Raw genomic sequence first — 21,580 nt, 5'->3', positions numbered from 1 at the left:
CAGTTAGCGCCCAGTTAGCTCATAGCATTTCTCAACAGCTCTGCCTCCTTTTCAACTGCCCGGGACACTTAATGGATAATCTGTATACAAACAAATTCATGCTTTTCTCCTCAACAGATTGAACAACAGCGCCGTAAAATAAGAAGAATGGCACCTAATTACAGAGTTAATAATACTGACTTAGTAATATGTCACGTTAAGATTCATCAGCCAGATTAAGTGTTTCCTGACAATTGACAGTGATAGCGGACATCATCATCACTATTCCAACGATCCTCTCCACACAGACAAGCATAAACACACTCGACTATCACTAAATCAAATTTAACATGCATTTGTAATGACGCTAGTTCATTTTACAATAGGGCTCATTCACTCAGTCAGCAGGTGGCGTTATCCTCGTACACTGGGGAGTAAACTGCCATTAAACGAAACAGAAGAAGAAGAATAAATCTGCACATAAGCGGTACGGACCGGGTAGACCCGATTTGTACGGTCCAACTTTCCACGTGCGCAGTAAGGATCGGGGAGTCCTGATGCGTAACTATCGTTTTATTTTTCATTTTTGTTTACATTATATTGAAATGTTTCATTACTGCAAACAATTTAAGCGATACTTAATATCCTTAACATCTTGACAGATACTCTAACCCGTAACTATCATAAATTGCTTGGGCCGGAAGTAAACACCTTTCGCACATGCGTGGTACCGATCGGGTTTCCGGTACGGATCGGGTAGTGACACAGCTTCTTCTTCTTCGGGGTTTAACGGCAGCTGGCATCCTTGTACATGCAGTGCTGCCATCTTCTGTTTCAGTCCGTTATTACACTCTTAAATCCTACTACTTATTCCTTATTCGACGATTTTGATAGTGGAAGTAATGGTGACTAGTCGACTAATCGTGGTAGCCCTAGTTCTATGTTACTTTGATCCAGCACTACAGGGAGTGCAGAATTATTAGGCAAATGAGTATTTTGTCCACATCATCCTCTTCATGCATGTTGTCTTACTCCAAGCTGTATAGGCTCGAAAGCCTACTACCAATTAGGTGATGTGCATCTCTGTAATGAGAAGGGGTGTGGTCTAATGACATCAACACCCTATATCAGGTGAGCATAATTATTAGGCAACTTCCATTCCTTTGGCAAAATGGGTCAAAAGAAGGACTTGACAGGCTCAGAAAAGTCAAAAATAGTGAGATATCTTGCAGAGGGATGCAGCAGTCTCAAAATTGCAAAGCTTCTGAAGCGTGATCATCGAACAATCAAGTGTTTCATTCAAAATAGTCAACAGGGTCGCAAGAAGCGTGTGGAGAAACAAAGGCGCAAAATAACTGCCCATGAACTGAGAAAAGTCAAGCGTGCAGCTGCCAAGATGCCATTTGCCACCAGTTTGGCCATATTTCAGAGCTGCAACATCACTGGAGTGCCCAAAAGCACAAGGTGTGCAATACTCAGAGACATGGCCAAGGTAAGAAAGGCTGAAAGACGACCACCACTGAACAAGACACACAAGCTGAAACGTCAAGACTGGGCCAAGAAATAGCTCAAGACTGGTTTTTCTAAGGTTTTATGGACTGATGAAATGAGAGTGAGTCTTGATGGGCCAGATGGATGGGCCCGTGGCTGGATTGGTAAAGGGCAGAGAGCTCCAGTCCGACTCAGACGCCAGCAAGGTGGAGGTGGAGTACTGGTTTGGGCTGGTATCATCAAAGATGAACTTGTGGGGCCTTTTCGGGTTGAGGATGGAGTCAAGCTCAACTCCCAGTCCTACTGCCAGTTTCTGGAAGACACCTTCTTCAAGCAGTGGTACAGGAAGAAGTCTGCATCCTTCAAGAAAAACATGATTTTCATGCAGGACAATGCTCCATCACACGCGTCCAAGTACTCCACAGCGTGGCTGGCAAGAAAGGGTATAAAAGAAGAAAAACTAATGACATGGCCTCCTTGTTCACCTGATCTGAACCGCATTGAGAGCCTGTGGTCCATCATCAAATGTGAGATTTACAAGGAGGGAAAACAGTACACCTCTCTGAACAGTGTCTGGGAGGCTGTGGTTGCTGCTGCACGCAATGTTGATGGTGAACAGATCAAAACACGGACAGAATCCATGGATGGCAGGCTTTTGAGTGTCCTTGCAAAGAAAGGTGGCTATATTGGTCACTGATTTGTTTTTGTTTTGTTTTTGAATGTCAGAAATGTATATTTGTGAATGTGGAGATGTTATATTGGTGTCACTGGTAAAAATAAATAATTGAAATGGGTATATATTTGATTTTTGTTAAGTTGCCTAATAATTATGCACAGTAATAGTCACCTGCACACACAGATATCCCCCTAAAATAGCTAAAACTAAAAACAAACTAAAAACTACTTCCAAAAACATTCAGCTTTGATATTAATGAGTTTTTTGGGTTCATTGAGAACATGGTTGTTGTTCAATAATAAAATTATTCCTCAAAAATACAACTTGCCTAATAATTCTGCACTCCCTGTACAGTGGTTACTGATTTTCTGCTATTTCAAGACTGTTGTGCCCATTTTCAAGAAAACAACAACAACACATAAACAGAAAAAAAGAAGAAGAAGAAACCTAGTGGAATCAGTGACACAGAGTGAAGTGTATTTGCATTTGGCCAAAGACCAAAACACTTAATAGTGTGAGGTGAGACTGTGGCACATCTAAAGGGAGCAGATGCTGAATCTTTGCTTAAAATGGATCATTTAACATGCACTGCTACATTGTTTTAGAAGCTAAGGTGGGTCCAGGTTCGAATCTGACCCACAGCCCTTTCCCTTCTTTCTCTCTCCCTCCGCTTTCCTGTCACTTTTCACTGCAACTAGCAAATAACGCCGGAATTTTTTTTAAATCCAACTGTATTAAGATGTCAAATTTGCCAGCTTCTTTATTCCCTTTTTAACTTTTAACTGCTTTATAGTTAAAAGGTGCTTTTATATATGTAAAAATGCTAACAGGAACAGCTGCCTAGTAAGATCCATTATCTAACTTAATGGTTGCAGCTATTGTCAAAAGAAAAATAATCCTGGTGCTTAGAAACACAGTGTTTTAACTCACACCCAGGGAACTGCTGTTGTTAATATACTAGTGAGAATTATAACAATTACATTAGACAGATTTTTTCGGTAGCCTTGGACTGTGGCTATGTAGTCTCAGCCTGCCTCGCTAGCACAAGCCCATCTCTGCAGGTCAATGTGAAACAATGCCTTTACCAGCAGTTCCCTGGTAAGTTGTGAAAAGCCACAAAAACAAACTTGGTTCAAGACAGCTGTAATCAGGAGGTGAGAGAACTGTGAGCAGATACAGTTTTTTGTAAGGTTTTCATATAAGACCTATTTTTGCACAGTTGGCCAACATTTCTGTAAAAGAAAAAAGATTCCCTTAGCTGGCAACACAATCAGGGACTATTTCTCACCCGGTTGCATCTCATTGCAACCAGATTGTGTAATCCAAGAGTTTTGCTCAATTTAATAATAATAATTCAACTGGACAAGGCCTGTGATTCCAACCATATGCAGTAAGAGGGTGTTGGAAGGGAGGTTTAATTAGCAGGGTGTGTCAGCTTGTATAAATGCATTGGCTCAGGGGAAAAGGTGAAAAAGCTGCCAGCTCTAGTCTATGTGATGCTACGTGAGCAAGACTCCAGCTACCACTAAAACTACATAAAGCAGTGCGAGGGACTTTTCTTATTCACTTCATCATGCAAGAACAGTGTAAGTTGAGAAGAGATTAAAGTGATAAAATCTTTCCCTATTCTGGCCTCACTGACTCCTCTTACATCTGCGCAAAACATTTCTTTGTGACGCATGACACTGTACTGACAGAAAAGAACCACAGACATAAAAAAACAACTAAATCTTTTTTTTTCTTTTAATATTAAATGATTTGGAGTAAAGTTTGGAGAGTGGAAGCAGATGGAGCAGGACTTTTTAACCTAATGAGTAGTTCTAACTTAGGTTTAGCTGTTATGGGCACAACATTTGGTAGAGAAAGCTGGATGTTTATTGGCATCATGTAATGATCTTTGTAGGGGCAATGAGCAAAGTTTATATGCAAACAAAGGCCGATGTGAGATTTTTTTTTTTGGTCGTCCCTTCCAGCTATTGACAGATGGCGAGAAAATGCTGTGTTCACTGTGTTCTAGTTCTTACACTCGAATTACAAAATGCATCATACCTCCTTGTTTTCTCACTGTGGGAAACAAATGAGAAGGCTGCCACAGCGTGCAGCGCTGATGTTCTGTGCCAAGAGATGTCTGGCCAAAAGCAGAAGGTGGTCCTTCCATTACTTAGACAGCGTCGAGACTGTTCTGTTATATTTACCTTGAGGCGGTGGCGATCAACGGGAACAGAACAGGTTAAACAAAGAGTGACCAAAGCCGCTCCGAGGGCCACACATCTGCACTGCATCCTGAGTCCAAGACCACAGTCTGCATTTCAACTTCCTGCCCAACACACAGAGCGGGCTCATAAATGTTCCTGGGACACTCACATTACAACACATTGGTGAAACACTCAGAGGACAGGATGTAGAGCATGTGCTCACTTCTCTTTCAGAAACATTTACTTGGGAGTTGATGACAGTAGAACGAAACCACTGCAACAGTGAACCTTTGAGTAAATGGTTTAAATTGTTACTGCACAGCCTCACATAGAGCTAAGCACCGACTTTATTTTTTCAACCCTGCAGTTTGCTGCTTGGAAATGAAATCTGCAGTGGGACACAAACACACATTTCTTTTGTACTTTCATACCTTACAACTCTCTCTGCCTTTAAAAGTGCACATGTGTCTATGTGTGGAAAGGTTAACAGGGTGCCAGACAGGATGAAGAAGAAATGCGGCAAATATGAAGTTATGTGCATAAGCGTACAGCCACAAACTGTGGCACATGCCACTGTGTGCCCTCTCACAGTAACACCATCACCACACAGCACCTACACTATTTACCAAATCTGGGTCCCGACAACTTTGACATACAAGTTTAAGGGCTGCCATTTTGCCACAAAATGATAAGGATGGGACTTCCAGGTGGTGATCCAAACACAACAAGTGCAGTGAGAATGGTGAACTACTTCCTGAGGATTGTGTATGGTTAAACCTATGCAGTCTAAAGCATCTAGAACAGTCAGTAAGATTAGAAAAATGCTATGTAACTGCAAATATATGTCGCATTTCACAGGCAAAATAAAAGGCAGAAGCTAAAATGCTCAATATACACGATTTTCTTTACTGTGGAGCAACAGTACAAACCAGTGCACCGTGTATAAAAGAGGGTGGAATAGCACAGAGTGTCAACCAGTCCAACCACTATCCTGTTTCTTGCCTCTCACCGCTGTTTTATTGACCCAGGAGGATTTTGCATGAGACTCAACTGACATAAACCAGACTTGGGTATTGTTTCATGGATCACTCACTAAGTACAGTTAACTCCACACTTATTACAAAAGTGTAACAGAAAAAAGATGCTGACCTAATTTATTTCAGTTACATGAGTGCAAAGCAGAGAGCTCTGCAGTGTCACCTCCCTGTTTGAATGACACATGACGGGCCAAAGAATGACACTCATCCTTGCCATGCTGTCAGTCTGCTAAAAATATAAGCCAAAGCAGTAGTATCATGGCACATCAAGGCAAACGTTATATAAGGATTACATTTATATACAGTGCATATGTAGGACTATTGCGGACGCCCACTGAAATGAGCCTCAATTGTTTTCCTTGCCTGCCCTATATTTTAAGAATAGAAGAAGTCGACACTGCTGACTGAGTAGCAGTGGAAACACAGGTAATAGAAGAAAGAAGCATTTGTTTATTTATAAGTTCCTGTTTTCATGAAGCCATCAGTGAAATGTGGCTGTGAGAATCTATGGAGTATGAAACGCGGTGCTGCCAAGATGTGAAGCCCAGAAACTTAGGCTACGTTCACACTGCAGGCGAAAGTTCATCAAATCCGACTTTTTTGACCCTACGCAACCCATATCCGATCATGGTATAACAGTGTGAACGGCACAAATCCGATATTTTCAAATCCGATCTGGGTCACTTTTTATGTGGTACCGAATCCGATACACATCTGATGTTTTAGAAAGCGACTGCTGTTTGAATGGTCATGTTGCATTAAATCCATCTTTTACGTCACTGACACAAGACAGACGCCAATTATCAGCGCCGGAGAAGCACCCAAAAAGACATCGCAAATGCTTCCTGGCCATCCCGTGTAGATGTTAGTGAAACTGTTGGGAAGACAACGGTGGAGAAACGTGAACATTTTATTTGTACTGTATAATCTGCAGATTCTGACAGACATTTGCAACTATAATTTGAAGCACCGCTCCTCTCTAAAACAGCAATAAGGATAATTATTAGGCCATTTGTAAATAACAAAATAACTTTATAACTTAAAGCAAAATTGGGAAACGTAAAGTCCGAAACAAGTCTTTATACTAAGGGCCATCAGTCAAACAATACTGTTTGGTCTGGGTCTAAACAGAGCGCGTTGTGTTTGACGTCTTCTTTTGCGCATGCGAGCCGCTTTGAGGATCACTGGACTTCCCCACGGGAGATGCATCCAAAAGATGCAGAGCTGTGACTCACATGGCGGCTGGCGCGTATGAATGAAAAACTGCATCACTATTTAAGTGGCCTAATCCAAATATCTTAATTCGCTGGCCGCCCTACTTCGCCCCTGGCAAGACTGACATGGAAGGAAAGCTTGAGGTAAACGCCCAGTGAGAGAGAAGTCCAAGCATAAAAAGCAGAGATTGTTTAGGCCACAAATCTCTTTAAAGGTCACTGGAGCCCCTCACTGCACTAGAAAATGTATTTATGTTATTTCTGAATTATACATGACATTGGTTCATTTATCACAAATGTCTCGATTTCTCCCAAGACTTTGCAAGCTATTTGTCTTTGTGAGTACTGCCATGGTTAACTTGCTTTAAAGGTACTTTGTGCTGTGAGTCAGCTTAAGGAAGATTATCTGGGTTTTGTGGTTCTATCCGATTCTTGACAGTAATCAAGAATCAGAGAAAAGCACCACAGGCTGAGAACATTCAAACTTGGCCACATGACCGGCGTGGAGCCAGAGACATAGACAAAGCTTCCCAGCCCAAACTCGCTGACTCGTAATCACAATAGGAGTTCTGGGAGGAGTTCGATAAGCTGTCCAGGCCCGACAGGCCTTGCACAAGGATTTAGTTTAAGGCAACGTGACAGGGGAACGATTTCCAGCTGTCCAGACTTAGCAATGAAACTGGCGAAAAGGGCCTCTGTCAATTGAGGCTCCATTGGGCCAGCCTCTGCACACCAGCTCCAGCTGTATAGACATCTAGCATAGACAGCCACAGCAGGGCAGACACGTGGAGGAGGTGAAAAGGAATGCGCTTGAGAACATAAACACAAGCCAGTAGGAAGTCAAGCATCTGCTTCTAGTTAAGTCCAGAGGGGTGGGCGTTTGGCTATTCTGCATCCAGGTCGTGTAACATAGCGGAGGAAAGATAACCTCTGTGAGAAATAGCATTTTCCACGTCCACTGTAATCTCTACACCTTACTTATTGCCTAACCTTGTCGACCAGCCTCGGAGAAACTCAACATGAGCGGTTTCATGTTTCTGTAAACACCTGAAACCCCTGAGTATGATGCTGACATTTCTTCATTTTACAAGTGCTCCAACTCCAAGAACAATCAAAAGAATACAAATCACCAAAACTAATATCAAACCATATACTCACCGATAAATGAATAACTTTATCATTTTAAGTTTGTCCAGAATGTATTTACTACCTTCCACACTGGCAGATAAGCACGTTCTTCCTGGAATCACTGTCACTGTAATTACCAAACAGCTAGCACTGAACATGCACTTAAACTGCAATTAGACTAAGTGAATGGGTGTATGTGTGTGTACAGAGAGGAGACATTATGCATAAGAGATAGCTGCTATCCATTAACCCTTCTTCAACACAGTGTATTGTTAATTAGGCAGGTGACAATTTGTCAGATTGGTGTATTTTTGTGTGTTTGCATGTTTAAGCAGCAAATAGGTTTTTGTTTTCACAAGCTCAAACAAATTTTCCCTCAGAGATTAATAAAATCGGCAATATACAAAGAGGCATCATTTAGTTAAACATGTAGACATTCACCTTGTTTTAATTCCAAGTTGACATACACATAGAAAAAAAGGTGGACAAAATTACAAAAGCCAGGAGGGCTATTCAGACCTATTTTAGCGAGTACGTGCTAAAAAGAGTGAGACAAATGGAGGATTCTAAACTCTTATTTTGAGCCAGGAACACATTACACTGGACACAAATGGAGGTTAAAACATTACGATTCACTAAGATGGAGGATTGGGCTCTGACAGTTAACATAAAGAGCAGATACTGTATTGCAGCAAAATAAGATTTCTACAGGAGTTATATATACGCTGAATTTTCAAACACCATTTTATATCTTTTTAATACATTACTGAATACATTTAATAACACTTCACAGTCCAACCAGCCAAAGGATGAACTCATGATGGAAAAGTCAGAGGATGCATCACAGCCTGGGGTTATTCTTTTCTTGCATTATCCAGTGGTATATGAAGCAATTACAATGATAACAGTTTTTTATGGTCACCTGAACCTGGAACACTAAAACTGACACTTGGTCACAGTCACTGAGTTTCATGGCATGCTAACAATAACTGTTAAACATCAACTGGTGACTGAGTGAAACCAAAAAGGATTCAACTGCCCCCTGAGGCACAGTTCAAAAGCCCCATTCACATATGACCTGGCTTGTTCTACATCAGAGCTGATAGCTGGCTCACATCGTGCGCATTCCAATAAACGTTTGCACAGGTAAACTTGTTATTTGTTTTGTTTTATTTTGTTAACATCATTTGCGAATCAGCAGTATCCTTGGCTCCTATTTGCTCAGCCACTACGCTTAAAGCTGAGTGCAGTTTAACTCTATGCTTGTGACTTTTGCATAGCTAATACATGGGTTATCTCGTATGTCACTGCTACAAGTTGCTGAATTTCAGTGACATTCCCCAGTATCTGCTCTCTGTGTTGCTGCTAATCTCTTCCAGTGTGTATGCAACTAATACTTACTCAAGACGAGATGTAATTCTTTTTAACACTTTTCAAATCCTGCAGATAGACTGATGATCCATGATCCACAAAGATCACCTTACAGCTATAAACGGTGTGGTGTGATTCCAACCAGCCCCACAGGTTGTCATGAATACTGCATTACTGTAATTATTGTTAGAGTAGGTTATTGTATAAGTACGTTTAGTTATATGGTTAAATACGATGTGTGACTTACAATGCCAATTTTGAAATCAAAAGTTTTAAGCTGGAAGCCTCAGAAGCTGTTTGAATAAAGGAATCTTAATTTGACACAATAAATTTTGTTTTGCCTGTAGGATATTAGATGAATGAATTATTGTAGAATCATTTACAGATTTTTTTTGCTGTAATTGACTTGGTTTATGTTTGTACTGAGGCTGTGCTATGAAAGTTCTATTTTCTTTGCAAGATCATTATCAAGAGCATCTCAAAGGTCAGTTGATATTATACTACTGTACAGTTATAGCTTCATTAGGCATCTGAATCCACAGAAACTTCCACCGTAAATCTTCATTTACTTTCACTTTAATGCTTATATCCTCCAACATTATCAGCACAGGAAGAACAGAGATGGGACTTCCTGTGCCTGCTATTAAAAAGACAACAGAATAAAAACCATATCAGCTTCTGAAGCACACAACAAGTATACCGTCAAACAAGCATCAAGGTTAAAGAATGTAAAAATGTGCTGCTTTGTTCAATAAAGAGAGGCCTCCAGAATAACGTCTAGATAGCAACTTAAATCTTCCATATTAGGCACTTGACAAAGCAGGAGAAGGGTGTTGAAGCAACATTTTATTCACAAATACTTTACATGTGTCCATAAAGTAGCCAGTCATAATGCACAGCGACAGACCGTGGCGCAGATTGTGGACTTTATTGTGGCAAGGTTAGCAATCTAGGCCCTGCTGTGACTAACCTATACCAAGAATGAATATGCTAATGGCACTGTAAGGTGCCTCAGCATAAACGCATTGGAGAGCATAGCAAGTACCTGGAAAAACTTTGTGCAAAGTCTTGACCTAAATTTCAAAGGATGTTTTTAAAATGCAGCTAAAGTTTAAGGCAACCTCTCACTCCTTCTGAGTGATGCGTTGGTTATGGATGATTAAACTCAAGCCATGATGGATGGGGATGTAGCAGCATGAGACACAGCAGTAACAGACTTTACCTGCTGGCAGCTGATACTATTAACCTCAATATGTGATTATAGACAAGGGGGAGAAAAGTTATGAGGCAAAAACAGTGTTCCATTTGTCAGAACTGAACTGGGAAAGAGGGCTTTTACTTATGCTGCCCCTTTCACATGGAACATGATGCAAAAAGACTGGAAGATAGCAGATCTTATTTCATTAAATGCTTTTAAGTCCAGATTGAGAGAGCCAGAGAAAAATGTTTTTAAAATGTAATTGTTACTTATAATATGTATGTAACTTTGTAATTTCAACATGTTGTCGCCTCTTGGCCAGGACTCCCTTGAAAAAGAGGTTTTTAATCTCAATGGGACTTTTCCTGGTTAAATAAAGGTTAAAAAAAAAGAAAAAAAAAGACAGACTAAATAGCAGTCCAAACTAAGGATGGCCACATGTCTGAGAAAGCATTTTTTCATAGTATTGCCACAAGGAAGTGTCGCAACATGTCTCCATGTAGACTGTATACAATAGAGCTCAAAATATTTTTTCCTAATTCCAGAAAACCCTGGAAGTAAATAATTGGTATGAAGAGCTTTATTGTTCCAAACAGCCTGAACTCTCTTAGGCAGGTTTCTTGTCTTTTCTTTAAGTAGTCTTCAGAAAATGTTATCAAGGCTTCTTGAAGGACATTCAAAACTGCATCTCGAATGTTGGCTGACTTTTGTTCTTTCTTAAGTTGACACCAGACTGCTTCAATAATGTTGTGGTTTGGGCTCTGGGGAGGTCAATCATTCATGGATCATCGGTATACTGATTCTGATGATCAGGGGCAGATTTAAATGATTAATTCTGATTAATCAAAAGCCAGTAACACACATCTTACTTAAAAAAAAATCCTCTCTTTTCCTGAAAAACATTCAGATCTAAACCCAGTTCAGAATATTTTTTTCAACTTTCAGTTTTAACCACCAAATCTGCAAATAGCTAAAGAACTGATCAAGATTTTAGTCAAGCCACTTTATCTGCCAATCTTTAATCAATAAATTTGCCCCACATTGTGGTTCCAGTGAATAGTGAAGTGACTTCATGTCTTTATTTCTGCACTCAGTGTCCCACTTATTGATGCTTCACTGCAGTCTGATTTTGGCAATAGTGCCTTAGATATCAGATAAACCCATTTGCCGAGGTTCCTGCACACCTTATCTTTCATTGACAGGTTTTGCTCTCCATCTTGGTGACATGCTAACAACTGCAGGCTGCAATTTAAGCATGAAGTGTAACTGGGGAAAAAATAGCTGCGGGGTGGAGAAAGAACTCTCTCACCTTTAATGAATTTCAAGATCATAATTTAATATACAGATATCAAAGTATAAACTAGAATCACTTGCCCCTGACTGCAGTCTTATATGTGATGTTACCTTCCTGGCTCTGTGTACAGTATTATCACAAGGAAGTGCTAATGCAGAGCCTTGTGGGAATTAAATAGCATGTCTCCAGGAAACCTGATCTTTCAGACCTGCCTTGTCTCCCAGCCTGATCTTTTAATTCCCTGTTTGGCAGAAAAGCATTCTTAAGGGTCTGACTTGGTCTTCAAGTCACATGCATTTGTTTGCATTCCTTTATATTTTATTGTTTTCATGGGTTTTTTTTATTTTCAGCTTATTCACTTTTGAGTCTGGCAGTTTTGTTCTGGAGTTCTGGCAGTAACATCTTTATTGTTTTTGATAGGCACAGGTCTGAATATTGAGACGAAACTGGGAGAATAACCTTGTACCCTTGTGAAATTAGCAGGCCACACAGCAGCAGCAGCACAACAATGTGAGAACCAGAAAATTACAGCCTTCATTGGTCAGGCACTGACTGTGGCAAGCCTACGCTCAACATAGTTTTAGTTCAATCTGTTAAAGGGAAAGTTTATTCAAAGTGGAACAGAGCAGAAAAATACAGATCTTCAACGCTTGTGATTGCAGGCCCACCCATATAAAACAAAAACTAAACATGCAGTTTGCTATCATCTTTTAATTAGCCGGTATTATTAACTGACTGACTGACTTTTGCCTCTCTAATGTTAGTCTATATAAATTAGCGCTGTTTTTAAGCATTGCTGTGTGTATGTGTGTGTGTGTGTGTGATGTCAGCTGATGTTGTCAGCCAACATCAGCTGAGTCATCACTTCTATACTTCTATACAACTGACGAATCTCATATAGGCTACGATATTAAGCTGCTTAGCCCTGCCTAGAGACACTGTGCATCTGCAAGTCTCTTTGCAACCCACCCCCAGCTCAGCTCCTTTAACCTTATAACAGTGTTGTATCTGCTGTCATGAATGCCTGCTCTGTACTGCTTGGGTCTTGCTGCAGCATCTCCCTACTCCAGCTTTCTATAGAACTATACTGGCGATATAAATTACTGCTGATACAAATAATCTTTTTAATTAAAGTTGTCCTGACTAAACTACATTAACCATCATGTTAGACCAGATATGTTTCTTAATAGGCAAAATGTACTGAAATAAGGGTCTGCCACTTTTGCAAAAAAAACAAAAAGAAAACCTTCATAACAAAAAAGGCAATTGCCTAACATTGTGTTTCTTTTTATTTTGCCTTTCCACTCATATTCTCATAATTCTTCACTTATATTTTTGTGAAATTGAAGCAAAAGCACTAACAAGCAATTTGTTGCTTCACAACCCACCCCTTGAGCCCGAGTACCTTTCCAGCTCTCCACTCTCACTGTAGTGAAATGTGATTAGCTCAATTTACACATATAGCCAACTGCTGGATAACTGCTGGAAAAAGTACCAGCATCTGAACTGAGAGAAATGAATTTTTGTATTCTGACAGATGACTTTCCTGGGTGCTATGAGCTCAGTTCCCAAATTTTAGTGTAACACCAGATGCCACCCACCAACTGAGGATACATCCTGCCTTTTTTTCCCTGCAGACAACGAGTCTGAGCTTACAGCTAATTAGTGTTTGTGGATGGTATTCCCTGGGAACATGTAATCCTACTCTCACTTGTTCAATGTGCACATTGATAGCAGCAGCATTTTCTTTTCCAGCTGCATCTTCTTTTGGCTTCTGTACATTAAGCTGGAAACATTATCCTCTTACGTTAAAAAATGTAGTGGTCTGCCTTCCTAAGAATTGAACTTTTTCATAAAATGCCAAAAAGTACAATTGCAATATAGAGCCAAAAGATGGCGCCTACGTTCTTTGTGTTGTCTTGAGCTAAAGTGGAAAGCTGCACACGGACACTTATTATTTTTAGATTCTTATTATGGTCTGAGTGTAGACCAGTCTTTGAACTAAAAAGCTAACCTAGAGCCCATGCTTGGTAAACCAACCACATGCTTCAAATTTTCTTTACCAACACATTAGAGACTGTGCACACTGATTATCTAAAAGCTAATCCACCACCTATTGGCTGCCAATAATCCTTTGTCTGACTATACTCACTGACTTGATGTTTTTTGGCTGTTGTAAAAAAAAAAAAAAATTGTCCTAAATAGGACAAGCTAAAAAATATTCTTTCTTGCATCTCTGCAAATATATTGCCAACTGGCCATTTTGGCCAGCTGGAAATGAAACATTTATAAAACATGCACTGATACATGGGGGAAAATATATGCAACCACTGAATATTGGTGAAATATTGATAGAAATAATATGAAATAAGATGGCATTTATAAATGTGAATGGTATATTTAAATAGTATAAAAGATGGACGTAGCTTTGGGGTCTGAAAAACCAAGCAATGAAATGCCTTAAATCTGCACCCATGGGTGATACCCATGACTTGCAGGCTTATATAAGACTGTAAACACCTTCCTGAGCCCATGAGTTTATGGGCTCAGTCTTACATTTCAGGTTATACTCTGTGACATGTTAAAACGACTGGCGTTTCTAATGGTGGACTATGCAAGGTATGCTCATTGGCTGATGACTTGTGACTGATAAATTACTAGGTAAGTTCTTTGTAAGACTTTTTTTTCCACTGTAACAAAATTGCAGATAGGTCAGTGGCAGTCAGTAAGGCAAACATCAGCCAATACTGAAGAATACTGAAGCGACTCTGATAAATCTTTACATTCATGAATGTGGAACCAGCCCTCACTTTAGATTTGGGAGGCAGACCTTCTAGATTCGGCTTACGACTTACCTTTTTGATAAAGATTACAGAGTAGGGGTGGATCAGGGGACCCTGAATCCTCCCTCAGTTATACTGCAATAGGCCGAGGCTGCTGGGGGCTTCCCATAATGCACTGAACTGAGCATTTCTTATTCACTCACAATTTTTCCCTCTCCATGTATTTATACATCACTTTGCACTTAATCATAAGTAATTATTTATCTCTGGCTTTCTTCCACATTGTGCCCTCCCCTCAACCCCAACCAGTCACCACACAAGACTGCCCCTCAATCAGACTGGTTCTGCCGGAGGTGTCTTCCTGTTAAAAGGGAGTTTTTCCTTCCCACTGTCACCAAGTACTTGCTTATAGTTGGTGGTTTCATTGTTGGGTTTTCTCTGCATTATTGTCTTTATTGGTCCTTACCTTACAATGTAAAACACCTAGAAGAATGCGTTGTTGTGATTTAGTGCCACATAAATACAACTGAACTGAATTAAATAGTTTTATGTAAGTGTTTATTCATTGTTGATTTTCTTAGGGAAACTATAGCATACAACATTTTTTAAAGTATGTGTTGTATATTGTCCACGTGCAAGAACTTGTGCACTGTGTTCACATGGGTCAGGTTGCTTCATTAACATCTTTTCTCTTTGAAAGTCAAAGAGTTCCTTCTTAGACTCACCTATCATGCATCAATTCACAGTCCTGCAGAAATCACCAGAGAGATGGAGAGGACAATTTCAAAAGCGTGACTGTCATTTATTTTCAGCATCTTTTTCACTGTCTCTATTCAGCCACCCTTGCTATCACTCTATCCAACTGTATAAGCCACAGTTGAATCCAACATCTCAAAGCTGAATATAATTATAGGAATATTTGGGGGCTCATTAGTAACCCTTCTACGTCAGCATTAACGTTAGTGAAAAGGTGCTGTCCCAGGCACTTGAAGAAACTCACTTTGGGCAACAACCTTCTGTTTATTCATTAACTTTACTGTAGCAAATCCTTAAAAGCCTCCAATCTTCACTGTGTTTTCATCACAAAATAAACCCAGGAGAGTGATCAACAGGATTTTTCCATACAGTTTGTGAACCCCAGAAAGGCTTCTCTGTGAGAGTGCTAACAGTGTATCTTCAGGGATACACATAGTTTGTGACAGAAATTGTTGGAAATGTAAAAGAAAAAAAAAATCAATCTGCAACAGGCTAAATTGTCAGACTTGCACTCTGCCAAAAAAACAGATTCTCCAGTTCAGGCATCTAGAGCTACACTCTGTCACTGACAACTCTGTCAAGTCAAATTGTTTCCTCACTTTGTTTGTTTTCACTGAATTACACAAGATGGGAATAACATGAACCCTGTGCCTCGGGTATTACAACCATCACCGCCACGAGAGAGAGCACTGTGTGTCAGTTATTTACAGACAGTGGGCTTTAACTCAAGTCAGGACACTGTCTAGCTGTCTGCTCCTTTTTGATGTTTTACTGACACTGCAGCTCACTCCAACAATCCAGGCAATTGGTGCATGCTGTTCGGCTCCTCTGTGTCAGGCGACAGCACCTTCTTTTAAACTACGACTTAATTTCCTACCAGAAGGGTACCTTTCTGCCCTCTTGAGCACATACTGCAAGGTAATAAGGCGACATATAAACATCCCATCAACAGGATGCACAACAACACAATATTCCCATGAGAAATGTCCCATATCAGAGCAAAGAGAATATATGTGGGTTTACAGTTCAGGTTACCTTTCTGGTATGTGGAGCAGAGGTTTTCAAACGACAGGCTTTCTGTCACATGTGTGATTTGATCAGACTTGTCCATCTCATGCTATGGAAAAACACTAGGAAAGGATGTAAGTGGGATTTTTCTTTTTTTGCTTTTTTTTGGGGGGGGGTAGACCTCCAGAATGTCAAACCCCAGTGGCTGCCACTGCTGCTCCTGTCTGATGTCTGACAGACTACACCAGCACCACTCCTGGTATGGGTCTGACAGCATTTCTCTGACAGAAATACGTGTAAGGATTTGCACATTAACAGCAAACATGTCCCATCAAACTTGCACGTTTGCAAACCCGCATTAGCACACTCTCATCACCCTTCACCAGTCATGAAATCTCTCACCACCACACAGCTTAGTGAAAACCACTGACATACCCTCCGGTCCAGGTTGAAAATCCTTCACATAAAACATAGGAAAGACTGTCCGTGCACTTTCTACGCCACTGCTTAACAGCAAGGCTAAATGAGAGGTGTTTTTCCCCCCGATACAAAGCCGAACAACCTAAAATATCCTCAGGCAACGGGGTGCAAACGGAGAGTGTTTTGGGTTATTTTTAGCTCGCTCGTGGGGTAAATCAGACATTTCAGCGGATCGTTTGAGGCTTGACGTGCTTTGACTGGCTGTTATGTCGTTCACGGTGACTAAAATGTTCCCAAATTTTAGCGATGAGTGCAAACAACCTGTGGCACATACCTAGATGTCGAGAAGCGGGGAAAGCATGGGAGTCGTATTGGTTCAAAAGCTGCGAGAGTGAATTGTCATTATTGACAGATAAAATATAAACAAATGTCAACAAACACATACACGAGTTAGGTGACAGGGCTAGCATAAGGGATTTCCAGCTTGTTCGAGCACTAAGTTAGCAGCCTGCAGCCGTTCGGTAAATCCCTCAACACGCCAAGCAGCCAGTCAGGGTAACGGTTCATCATTTCGCACTTACCCCGCTTGTGAACGTCAGATTAGTCCTCGCACACAACTTCGGACGGTGTCTGGCTTCTACCGACGCTGTTGCATTACAGAAGGTGAGATGAACGGTGCGGGATGTGTTGTTATTGTATTTTTCTCCCCCTCAGAGTCTAACTGTTAGCTGTCCAACCGACCGAGGCTGCTTCTCCTGTCACTCACTGTGCCGAGCCGGCTGTCCGCTCCGCCGCCATCTTGGTTGTGATGGGAATCCGCCAACACACACACACACACACGCACGCACGCGCGCGCGCTTCTGTCACTTCAGAGGACGTTTAAGTGACTTGCAGTCATTCCCGGGAGACCCACGATAAGAGACTGACCACAGGTGGACTCAGGACTTTACTGCTATGTGAAAAACATTCTCATCACACTGTAAAAACAGAATATTTTAAAATTAATTAAAGTCCTCTGTGGAATAGGTTACCTTTAATAATAATAATAATAATAATAATAATAATAATAACAATAATAATAATACCGGTAATAATAATAATAATAATAGAAAAATTATTACAGAACAATAGAATAAAATAGTTCCTTTATTGTTATTGTGGTTGCTCCACACCAACTGTGCAGGAATAAGATATAAATAGTAAGACAGCAGGAATAAATGACTAATAGGAGAAATATATGCAATCAAGGGGGCTATATAGAAACTAGATGAATATATACAAAACAAGAGAAAGGCACTCACAATAACAGTACTATTAACGATAATAATACAAGTATTAAAAGAAACATTACTAAAAACTGCTTTTTAAAACTTAATTCAGAATCTAATCAATAAATTAGATTAGTTTAAAATCTCAAAATTCAATTAAAGTTTATTTATCTGGGACCAAATCCAAGCAGCAATTGCCTCGAGGTGCTGTATAGTGAAAAGTAAAGAGCAAACAATAGGTGACAGTGGAAAGGGAAAAACTCCCTTTTAAGAAGAAGAGATCTCAGGTAGAACCAAGCTCAAGCTGTCCAAGCTTTCTGACCACCATTACTGGTGGTCTTGTGCAAGGTAGTGGATAAACTAGAGTGAAGTGGTGGTAAAGAGCAGCTAACAGGATAATAAAGGCTGCAAATCCAGTTATACAGAAGACTTTGGGAAAAGATCTCTCCGGTCCCAGTTTTTGACCTTAATAAGCATTGTATTGATAAATCTATGATGCAAATTGATCATTTCAAGTATCATTGAATCCAATATAATGCTCATTTTATAAATGGTAGCCACCACTAGAGAAATGAATGTAGTTAAAGGTATTCTTAATGGCTGGCCTACTATGTGAGTGACAAGTCAGTTTTAACAGCTTTGCAGTTTTAAAACATGCTAGTGGCATCACAGTGGCGTAATGGAGTGATGTTTATAATTTGTAAACATTAACATGTGTACAAAATGCACTTTTACAGCATAAGATAGGATTTCATGCAGTGCGGGCTGGTTCTTGGTTGTCTTGTCATAGCAGAGTGTTTTTTTAATGATCAGTCTAAAGATATTGGTTGCTAACGTTAATGTTTCTTACACTGTAGTTTGAATAATTATTTCCTAAGGAATTGGATCAATGCATACATTTAGATTTGAGTATGAATGAATAAAGCCGGGTTGCTGCTGCATATTGTGTAGGCCCACTGCCCTTTGTGAGTTTACTCACTGAGGAGGCATTTAAGATAAAGTATTATAAAAAAAAATATTGTCAGCAGTGCATTTTGTTAGGGGGTATGGGATAGATCAACTTGAGAAGTGTATAACTTAGTGATGCTATCTGTGTTCATGGAAGTATAATAAAACAGGACATGGCCCAGCTGCACAGTGACATTTAGCTGTGTTAAGGGGCTGAATTTGAATTTATAATGACATTTTTCACAATGACTTAAAACTATATTGGGCTCAGTGTGCTAAGTTTCTGACATTTTTTTTAATGAGAAATAAAATCCAGCTTTGCATGTATGTTTCTTCATCGTAAAAATTCTTTCATATTGTAAATGCTGAGATAACTACCTGTTACCTACTAACTACCAGTTACTACAAGCAAACAGTGTTGAAAGCGCTGCTAAAACCAATAGTACGCTTTTAAAGATTACATTTTGTCACAACCACCAAACTACCCAGGGCTAGATCTGAAATGGATAAGAAGCTAAAGAAGGAAAATGCATGTGAAATATTTTTCTACCTGATACAGTAACAGTGATTAATGAATGTCAGAGAGATCATTAGTGAAGAGGAGACTGCAGTTTCATCTCCAAGCAGCAAAAGTATGATGCTGGACGTCATCCAAAAACAAGCTTTTGTGACTTCTGAAGCAGTGCCATGTGGGAAATGTATTTATGTACCTCTTGTTGATGGGGCCTGTATTTCAGTATGCACTGTGGCAAGTAAAAAAAGTTAGTGTTCAAGATGTGCAGTGCAGGCTTTTGAAATGAAATTCTAAAATAGCTGCAAAACAGAATAAAAATGAAGGAAAACACATAGTTTCTTTATGAACTATTGGTCTTATATGATGCACTTAGGTAACAAAGGTCAATACAAATATCAGAGCATGACTTAACACAAACCCGAAATCTCTGCATGCAACACAACCACCTACAATGTAACAACATAATCTCAAAATAAAGAGATTAGAATTCATTCACAAGAGATCAAAAGAGGAGTTTACAATAAACAACACTGAGAAAAGTGTTTCACAGTTGTAATGGTTATACATAGTTATATAAGAAAGCCCAGCTTTTCCAGAATGTTTTGTCATTTTCAAATTCTACAAAATATATTTAAAATAATGTGACTCATTAGAACATTAGGACTCGTCAGGTTTTTATTTCTTAGTTAAAACAGGACATGAAATTGTGCGATAGTATGTTGATGCTCCAAAAGCAAGTGTTATTAGGGAATACCTGCACACCGTATGTCAGCATTAAATAAATTGAAAGATTACAAATTAGTTTTTCCAAGATACAAAATGAAATTTAACAACAAAAGCAGAACAAATATTGTAAGACACTAGAAAATTGGAAAAGACGGGAATTATAATCTTATTTTACATGTTTATGATTTAATACCTTAATATTTTCTTAGCACAATTACTCACAGATTCGATATTCAGTATTGTTTGGAGTCAATGAATTTGCAATGGTGACCAAATAGCCAGCCAACCTCACCAGAGAAATGACTGTGTTGATCAGCTGTTTTATGCTGTTGATCAGAATGATGTAAATGAAGGCGGCAACTTTCAGCAATGCTAATAAATTAACTTTTACAGAAAAACTGTGTCTCATTTGATATAGTTTTATATGGGGCAGGACTTCATCTTGTTAATCAAGACAATAAGAGAAGTCTGATACATATATTATTCTCATTTTTTTTCAAAGGTCAAACATTGAACAGCAATCCCAGCCTCCATGGTGATTAGCACTTCTGCCTTTTCACCATCGTACTACCGTCAGCCTTCTCTAAAGGTGCTGCATCAGCAAATTTGGTATTTTGTATGCTGTTTCAGCAAACACTCATGGATGTTTTTTTGGGACTTATCTTGAGTTTACCTGTTCTTTATCTGTTGTTTAGATATGAGCAATGCTTGAGACTTTGTAATACAAAGTAACTGCAGGTAGTTGGGTGCTGTCTGATAATTGTGTTTGTCAGCCTTAGAGGGAAAACCCAAGTTGACTCAGAAAGTATTTGTTTCATACGTATTTGTTAAATATGTAAACATAGGGCTGAATTAAGTCAAAGCAGCAAACTGTAGAATTTTTACTTGCTGAATCAGGGACATTGAAAATATTACATTAAAAACAGGCATTTATGGTCTGCTGAAACCAAAATCTGTGCTTAGGTTTCTCCATGCCCAATTTGAACAGAATTTGAAGTGCTGCTGGCTTCAGTAAACCTTAATATAGCATCTATTGCTTTATATAGCATAGTGAGCTCTTTGTGGTCCTTCCTTGGGTCTGTTATATGATGTTTTGAAGATACCCAATGTAGATAGATTACAGTAAGACTGTAAATTTGCTAGCATGCAATGATATATTTTCTCTTTTGTTGAGATAGTCACAGAGGTTATCCCCCAGTGCATGCTGGGACTGTATTATCCCCCATGGGTTCAAATGAAACACTGGAAATGTAAAACTAATGAATGAATGGGGCAAGCTGACACTTTCTTCAAACAGCCTCAAATTTCTAATTAGTTTTCAATTGTTTCATTGATTGTAAGGGACACTTCACTTACACGTCTTTTGCCAGCGCCTAACATTTTCAGAATCAGTCCAGTTTCAACTTTACTTTGTGTTGAAGGGCAGGATATATGATGGAACTGGCTGAAACAGCTTGGCTGTGAGTAGGTGTGAGGTTTGCTCAGCATCAGTGTGGGTGGAGAGCTGGCAGTAAGTATTCCCACACAGGCATGCAGAGTCATAAATTCCTTAAATATACATTTTAGTTTTTGTT

General features: G+C 39.6%; 1 protein-coding gene across 7 annotated transcripts in view; it reads right to left on the bottom strand.

Annotated features, from left to right (window-relative positions):
• LOC146719166 (C-myc promoter-binding protein-like) overlaps nt 1-17,354 on the bottom strand; it is an 85,587-nt gene extending 68,233 nt beyond the window's left edge. For 6 of the 7 annotated variants that reach the window (XM_085460992.1, XM_085461006.1, XM_085461012.1 and 3 more), the window contains exon 1: nt 17,132-17,354. The gene's annotated coding sequence lies outside the window, so the exon portion shown is untranslated. Of the gene's footprint in view, nt 1-4,341; nt 4,464-17,131 lie in introns of all 7 variants that reach the window. The other variant, XM_085460996.1, reaches the window with a different exon arrangement.
• Nucleotides 17,355-21,580: the final 4,226 nt, after the last annotated feature.

Source organism: Copadichromis virginalis, linkage group LG1 (assembly GCF_057382275.1).
Source record: "Copadichromis virginalis isolate Kocher_CV1m ecotype Utaka linkage group LG1, C_Virginalis_male_GT1.1, whole genome shotgun sequence".
Taxonomy (NCBI): domain Eukaryota; kingdom Metazoa; phylum Chordata; class Actinopteri; order Cichliformes; family Cichlidae; genus Copadichromis; species Copadichromis virginalis.
Note: the sequence above shows the minus strand (reverse complement) of the source record. Positions and strands in the feature narration are given on the sequence as shown.